Raw genomic sequence first — 8,501 nt, 5'->3', positions numbered from 1 at the left:
AAAAAAACAAACAGCCCAATAGAACAATGGGCAAAAGACCTAAATAGACTTTTGTCCAAAGAAAATATACAGATGGCCAACAGGCACACGAAAAGATGCTCAACATCACTAATTATTAGAGAAATGCAAATCAAAACTACAATGAGGTATGATCAAATGGCCATGATCAAAAAGTCTACAAATAGAACAAATATATGGACACTAAGGGGGGAAAGTGGCTGGTGGTGGTGGGATGAATTGGGAGATTGGGATTGACATATACACGCTAATATGTATAAAATAGATAACTAATAAGAACATGCTGTATTAAAAAGTAAATAAAATTCACAAATTAAAAAAAGTCTACAAACAATAAATGCTGGAGAGGGTGTGGAGAAAAGGGAACCCTCCTACACCGTTGGCGGGAATGGAAGTGGGTGCAGCCACTGTGGAGAACAACATGGAGGTTCCTTTAAAACGTAAACACAGGCTCTCTGCCCAACCACCGCCATGCTGCCATCATGGGCATGAGCCGTGTGCAGCCCATCAAGCTTGCCAGGGTCACCGAGGTGCTGGGCGGGACCAGTTCGCAGGGACAGTGCACGCAGGTGCGCACAGAATTCACGGGCTACACGAGCCCTCCATCATCCGAGATGCGAAAGGCCCCGTGTGCAAGGGCGACATGCTCAGCCCCACTGGAGTCACAGCAAGAGGCTCGGAGGCTGTGCTGAACTTGGGACTGGGTCCTGGACGTCTCGTGACCACTTGGCCCATGAGGGTGACCAGCTGTTGATAAAGTGTTTAGATTGTAAAAGAGAAAAAAGTGAAAGCAGAGCTACCATATGACCTTGCAATCCCACTCCTGGACATATAGCTGGAGAAAACCATAATTCGAAAAGATACATCCACCCCAGTGTTGATAGCAGCATTATTTACAGCAGTCAGGACATGGAAGCCACCTAAATGTCCATCCACAGAGGAATGGATAAAGGAGATGTGGCACGTATACACAATGGAATATTACTCAGCCATGAAAAATGGCTCCTTAAGGCTCCTCCTGGAGACTGTGCCCTTTGTGTTACTGCTGCACGTGGTGTCTGAACAAGTCAAAGGCATCAGGTGTTCCTGCCCATCTGGCCTCCTCACCGTTCGTCTTGGTGTCACACAGATGTTGCATGAGGGCATCGCACCTGTATTTACCTGCGTGATTACCCTTCTCGTGCAGCCACTCCTCCTCACCCTTCTCTGTTTCCAATGCGGGGCCTTTTTCTCCCAACCTGAAAAACTTCATTATTTCATCACACGAGTTTTGTCATTCCAAGGTCTGACATTTTTATTTACCCTCCATGTTTTCAGGATAGTTTTGCTTTGCATGAAATTCCAGGCAGGCAGGGATTCTTCCTTTGCTTATGGTTGTTTGTTTGGTTTTTTTTCGTCAGCTCAGGGGTGATGTGTTTCACCGTCTTCTGACTGCGCTGTTTCTGCTGTTATGAGAGCTAACATGCTAACTGCTGATCCCTCAGGGTGATGTCTTTTTCCTTTGGTTGCTTTCAGATGCTCTCTTGACGTTGGTTTGCAGGAGCTGGCTGTGACGTACGGAGCTGTGTGGGTCTTTACGAATGTGTTCTGCTTGGGTGTCACTGAGATTCGTGAATGTGGTCTTGACGTTGCTGATCAATTTGGGGAAATTCTTGGCACCTAACTTTTCAAGTATTGCTTCTGTCCCATTGCCTCTCCTCTCCTGGGTTGGGGTTCCATTTACAAGAGTTTTAGATTTTTGACCATTTTTCTGTCATTTCCACCGGCATATGGGTCCTGTAAGTCCACTGTCCCTGATTAAAGTGGAAGCCTCCTCCACCCCCTGCATTCCCACGAGGGGCTCCCCACTTCCTGAGGCTTAATTATTTTAGGTTTCCTTGTATCCTCAGCCTTTTAATGGGTTTTTTAAACTATAAATTTATAGCTTAACCAGCTTGTATGATTGTTGGGTGGATCTAGACAGTCTCTTGTGACTTTCTACATTGTAATTGAAGCAGAAGTTATCAATAAATGTGTATTTTCTATATAAACTTTATTTGTAGAATTTTTTCCTGACCATTTGAGAGTAAATTGCGAACGAGATGTCTCTTCATTCCCCTATACCTCCGAGACAGGACGCTAACTCGAATTGCGACCACCCTCCAGTCCTCAGATTCCATGAAGTTTCTCCACCTGTCCCCCAGCATCCTTTAGCAGAGACTCCAACCCAAAATCGAGCATTGTTTTAGCCGTCACCCTTGACGGTTACGGTTCATTCATTTTGCAGAAAGCCCCTCAGTGTGGGTCTGTCAGATTTTCCTTGCGACCACAGGCAGGTTACAGGGCTGCGGCAGGAACATCCCAGACGTGGGGCGATGCTGTCCCCACGGCGCTGTGCCACCTGGCAGGACTCCCACCTGCCCCTCAGCTGAGAGGCTCCCCTGTTCACTTTGACCTTTAACTAAGGCAGTGTTTTCAGGCATCTTCACTATAAAGTTGCTTTTCCCCCCAGTGTAGTTAGGAAGCATTTTATGGAGAGGTTTTCTGAGGCGGTAAATATCCCATATTCCTCCTCAAATTTACTGTGTCTTTATTTATGGAAGTCTGGACTCATGTATTCCAGTCGCATTCGGTGGGTTATAGCTCATTACTGCCATTCTTTAGTTTCGTGGCCACATCGCCCCAGACTCAGCCAGTGGCAGCCTGTTCGTGACGCTCCAATGTTCCTGCCCCGCCTTTCTGTGAACAACTCACTTTCTGACACAAGATTTCTGGCTCACCTGTACTTCCCTTGCCCCGGCCCTGGAATTGTTCATCCGCCGAGGTGGATCCCGGGTCCTTTGGGTAAAGGATGGTATTTAGAAGCCCAGGTCTGGGCGCGGGTGTGCTGGCTGCTGTTGGGTTGATCCCCAGACATCCCTGGTCCAAAGTGGGGAGCACATGGTTTCTTACATCTGTGATTATGTCCATATCCACCTGTATATTTGGAAAATGGTAAGTTCACACAGATGCCGTCAATTACAATGCAAGTCGGAGTTTACAGTCATTCTCTCTCTTGAAATTTGTGACTCCCTTTGCTGACAGTAAGAAACTCAGGTCCCATTGTCCTCAATGTGCTTACGTGTTTGATCCACCCTTTAGGGAACACATCTCCATCTCACCCCCCCCAGGACAGCCTCTTCCTCTCACGTGTGTGGGTCCCCTCAGCCACTTGGGTTCCAACACAACATGCCAGGCCAGACCTTTGTCCCCACCCCCATCTGCCTGGTGTGCTTGGGCCTGACCATGCGGCGTCCCCAGCCTCTGGTCGGGGGTCCTCACCTGCCATGGGCAAGGTTACCTGGGCACAGGGAAGTGGCAGGAGAAGCAGCCAGGGATCCAGCTGAGATGGGGGACCCAGGAGCCTGAGCCTGACTTGGAGGAAGGGGTCTTGGCAGAAGAAAAGGCCCTGGGGCCGCCCTGAAGCCTGAGGAGCCCCAAGGAGGTGGGAGGGGGTTTTGTGAAGCACATGCTAGCTGCAGACCCCACGGTGGGAACCGCACTGCCCAGTGCTGGACCTGGGGAAGTGTTACTGGGTGTGATCCCTTTCTGTGGTTCCCCCATCCCGGGCAGTATTCCAGGCAAAGACTGGAACACCCTGATAAAGCAGCAATTAAATCCCCTTTCTTCATCTGCTTCTCTTTGACGTGACAGGCAGATTAATCTCATGAGGGGTTGGGCCGGCCCCTTATCTCCCAGCACAGGGAAGTGGGCAACGCTCGCTGCAAAGGCTTTGAACTCCTGCGGGGAGAGAGCCAGTCCTAGGACAGCCCACTGGCCAGAACTTGGGACAGGGAAGGAGATGGACTCACAGCGGACGCCCCGAGCCTGGCGAGGTGCGTGCTGGGGCCCCACGTACAGCGTGTGGGCGCAGGGCCCTGGCGTGCGTGCCCTGGCGCCATTGGACACCATGCTCCCGCAGCCACACACCGTCCCCTGGAACAGCAGCGGCGGGGTCCCGGTGGCCAGCCTGCAGTGGCTCTCCGTGCGGACCCCCTTCCTGCTCAGCCTGTGGACACTCGTGGCCCTGTCGTCCATCCTGGGTAAGCACGGGCGTCGGGTCGGGTCCACTCCTGTCCGCGGGGCAAGCCTCTCGAGTGTGTGTGTGGGTTCCGGCTCTGGTTCAGGACTCCTCGTGCCCTGTGGCGATCTCGGGTCAGTACTCCCTTCCGGAACAGCACGTGGACCCCCAAGGCCCCTCGGCCACCCTGCCTGGGGTCCTAGTCCCGCACCTGCCCAGAGTCGTAGGGGGCTGAGCCAGAGAGGCTGATGGGCCTTTGGGGGCCCCTTTGAGGGGAAATGACTCATCGAGCACACGGGCACCGTCCTGGCTGATGCAACAGCCGCAGAGCCCCAGGAAGCGGTGAGGCCAGGGGCCGGCCTTCTGTCTGTGCTCAGCTCCCACAGGGTCCTGCTCCCTCGTGGGCCAGGGTCTCCTCTTAGCACGTTCGCTTAGCAGTTCTCATACCGAGTATGAAAGGATGAATGCCAACCACCCCATATATCCACAAACTTAAACTGGCGGAGTCGGGGTTTGTGAGTGTCTATTCCTTACAAGCACTTAGCCGCTTGGTAAGAGTGTGCAGAATCGTTCAGCTCTGACGATAAGTTGAACTTTAGGGCTATGGTATCAAATTAAATTAAAAACTGACATCCAGCATGTGATCAGTCAAGACAAGACAGTGTATTCTATTACGTCCGAGTCCAATGACCTCTTTGCAAGGAGGGTTGACTTGGCCAGAATACTCCCCTCGGTGCCATTGTCACCCACGAGCGTAAGCAGCGTGTCTGTGGGCGGCTGAGGGTCCCTTCCAGCCTGCCAGCAGCCGATGACCACATGTCCTCCCTGCTGGTAGAAGTGCTGAACCTCAGGTAGCCACGTCCCACGGGCGCACAGGCCAGCGAGGAAAGGAAGGTAAGACTTTGCTAATTGAAGAGACACCTACAAAATGCAGGGCTCCCTCGGGACAGCCAGTCTCCTGGCCCTAGAAGTTTCCCCGGGCAAGAACACATGTGCACCTACATCCCTCTGCTGCTGTGGCAGAAGGGAGCCGCCCCCGGGATCCCAGAGAGAGCCTGGAAGGGCCCGGCGAGGGGCCCACGTCTACCTGCAGAATGACCCGAGGCCGCGAAGGGACTAAACAACCAAGGTCTTGCCCCCAGCTGCAGGGGGCTGGGGCCGCATCCCTCCAAGGTAGGAAATGGGGAGGGGCAGCATGGCCGGAGCCCAGGCGGGTCCACGAGGTGCTGCCTGAGTCTGGGCCGGGAGGCAGGTGTCTAGGCGTGGCTGCAGCTGCCCGCCCCAGAGACGGAGTGGACCAGACTGAGATGGCGCTGGCCATCGGCCTGTAGTTCAGGAGGGAAGTGATAGCCAGGGTGACAGCACTCGAGCAACCGTGAGCGTGGACGAGGCCACGCTGGGTGGGCAGGGCCAGCCATCCAGGGCACCGACAGCCCTTTCCTCCGTGTGCTGGCGGAGGAGAGGCTTGGGGGCAGCGGGCATGTCTTGGAGGGCCGGTGGGGAGAGCGCCGAGGGGATTCTGGTGGAAGGCTCGTCTTCCAAGGTAGGAGGACACACAGCTTGTTTATGTGCTCTTAGGGACCCTCCTATCGGCGGGAGGAAGCAGGCGGCAGGAAGACCTAGGATCCTTTTAAACATGGAGCCGTTGCCAGGGGAGCCCCAGGGTGACGATGCAGAGAAATGGGAGGAAGTGGAGGGAAATTCGAGGGCTGACTGCACCTGTGGGCCGGGCGCACGAGGTAGGGGCAGCGCAGGCCCGGGTCGCTGGCCTGGAGCCCCTGCTGGTGGGTGGCAGGGGCAGCAGGTGTGCCGTTGGGGTTGGGAAGACAAGCCTGGGGTGAGGCCGTGGCAGTGAGGGGCCAGGGGCGCGGAGGCCAGGACTCCTGAAGGGGCGGTCCGGGAAGGAGCTGAGTGTGCATTTCCACAATGACAGATTCAGGCAGGAGCAAATGGAGAGGGTGGCATTGATCCAGGAGCTAATAAAACGAGCCGGGGAAATGAGGGGGCACGGCCTGGCAGCGGATGGCCATAGGTGATGACCTGGGTCTTTAGGGAGGGGTCCAGAATCAGTGGAAGAATTCTAGGGGCAGGCAGAGCCTCGTGGGCACACAGTGGTGAAACGAGGGGTGGTCCGGGAGGCGGGGCTTCTCGTGAGGGGCACCGATGGAGAGAAGGGACGGGGTGGGGTTGGTCCCGAGGACTCAGGGCAGGTAGGAGGTGAGGCTCTGTGGTGGGAAAGGGACGTGGTGGCCTCTTCACCCCCAGGAGACGGAGGTGGGTGCGGGCTCAGCCCAGGCCAGCCTTCCTGTTGACCTTGGTGACGGGGTTGCGTGGGGAGACAGTCCAGGAATCCCTGAGCTTGTAGGCGCGCCTGCAAGTGTGGCAGACTTTGCAGGACTGAAGCATCCGTGTGTTGGTGCAAAAGCATGGCTATTCGGACAACATGGACTCAGGGAGGCTCACACGAACGCCCTTCCACCTGCGCCGCTGCTTCTCATCAGGAACCGCGCACGGGCCCCACAGTGACGGCCAGAAAGCCATCACCCCCCAGGCTTCCCTGGGGAGCCCCCTCCCCGTCAGCCAAAGGTGGCCCCTGCGGCCATGGGGGTGGATCTGAGGGGCACAGCCACGCCTGCCCCAGCGGGCGGGCTTGTCTGGGCGGGCCCGTCCCTGATGTACAGGGACAAGAGCTCTGCTGGGGAAACGCACGCGCACGCTGGGCTAGGGTAGCGAGTGCCCGCCGGAGCCGTTCCACCAGCCCCGCCAGGGCTTCAGAGAGTCCCACGCCCGCAATCCTCGCGGCTCAGGGCTGATGAGATCTTTGCGTCTCAGGCTTTCCGTGGTATCTCGTTTTGGTTTTGTTTGAATTTGCTTGACTGACGCTGAGGCTTTATATATTTACTTATTGGCTACTTGGATTTCCGCGACGGTGACGTACTGTTTAAGCCTTTGGTCCACCTTCCTTGTTCTTGTTTGTAGGACTCTGTGTGACCCGACACTGCTGCTTTGTAACCCATGTATCGTCACAGACCCTCCCCAGCTCCAGCTTACCTTTCCTCCCTTAAAACCATGTCTTCTGAGTGCAGAGGAGTTTCCTTTTAAAGTAGTCAGATTTATCTGTGCTTTATGGTTAGTGTATTTTTGTCCTATGTAAGCCATCTTTCCAAAAGGACACCTAGGTTTTCTTCCAAATAGACACGTACTCATCCCAGTGACCTTGACTCCCAAACACCATCCTTTACCCATGAGCCTGCGAAGCACCTTTGTCACAAGTCAAGTGACCATCGTACTCTATCTGGGTTCCCTATTCCCTCCCACCCTCTGACCAGACCCGGCCTCTCCCAACCACTATGGTTTCTTAGTCGGGACGCCCAGGAGAGCCTGTTCCGCTATGCACAGTTCGATCAGGGTGGGCCGCTTAAACACAGACACATTGTCTCTCAGTTCCAGAAGCTGTATGTCCACGATCCAGGTGTCACAGGATGGGTTCCTCCTGAGGCCTCTCTCCTGGGTGTGTAGACAGCCGTCTCCTCCCCCTGTCCTCACATGGCCGTCCCTCTGTGTATATCTGTGTCCTGATGTCCTCTTCTTATAAGGACCACAGTCACTTTGGATTAGAGGTGACTCTTATGACCTCATTTAACCTTAATTACTTCCTTAAAGACCCCCATCTCCAAATATAGCCTCATTGAGGGTTAGGGCTTCAACATAGATATCGGCGGGGGCACAGTTCTGTCCATAACACCTGCCTCACTCATCTTTAAGGGTGTTCTGGGCTATTCAGAGCTTCATGTGTGCCCGTGTAACATTTGGAATGAGTTTGTCAAGTACAGCAAAATCCTCACTGGGATTTTTATTGGGAATATATTGAATCCACAGATTAAAGTATTTTGCAAATTGAGTCTTCTGTTACAAGAACATGCCTTATTTCCTAATTTGGAAGACAAAGTGCAGCCCCCTCCATAAAGGGAGGGTTCTCGGTTGATCAGTTTGTTTCCAGGTAGCATTCTGTTCTCCCCCAGGCAACGGTATCACACTGGAGGTGAGTTTTTGGCCTCTGCTGTTGGCAGACTGGATGCTCAGCCTCGGTGTGGGGATATGGGCGTTGCTAAGCCCCTGCAGAGCCTCTGTCTCTGCCGCCTTGGCCACTTTGCCCCTGGGCTCACTGAGCCACAGTCCTTTATCCACGTGCTCATGGAGGGACCCTCTGCAGTCGGCATCCCCTGGCGGGCATTCAGGAGGGACCCCGACATCTTAATGCTCTGTGCTTGTCCCAGGAGGTCCATCCACAGCTCCATCTCTATCCCAAAGACCACCTTGTCACCAGTTTTCCAACCAGGGGTGAGATTTGCTGCCCAGGGAGACATTTGCATTGTCTGGAGATATTTTTGGTTGTCCCACCAGGGAATAGAGCCCCCTGCATCTAGCAGGGAGAAGTCAGGGA

At 54.3% G+C, this 8,501-nt stretch overlaps 1 pseudogene; it reads left to right on the top strand.

Annotated features, from left to right (window-relative positions):
* The first annotated feature begins 500 nt into the window (after positions 1-500).
* LOC136121683 (small ribosomal subunit protein eS28-like) lies at positions 501-710 on the top strand (annotated as a pseudogene).
* Positions 711-8,501: the final 7,791 nt, after the last annotated feature.

Source organism: Phocoena phocoena, chromosome 3 (assembly GCF_963924675.1).
Source record: "Phocoena phocoena chromosome 3, mPhoPho1.1, whole genome shotgun sequence".
Taxonomy (NCBI): Eukaryota; Metazoa; Chordata; class Mammalia; order Artiodactyla; family Phocoenidae; genus Phocoena; species Phocoena phocoena.
This window is presented reverse-complemented; position numbering and strand designations above follow the sequence as displayed.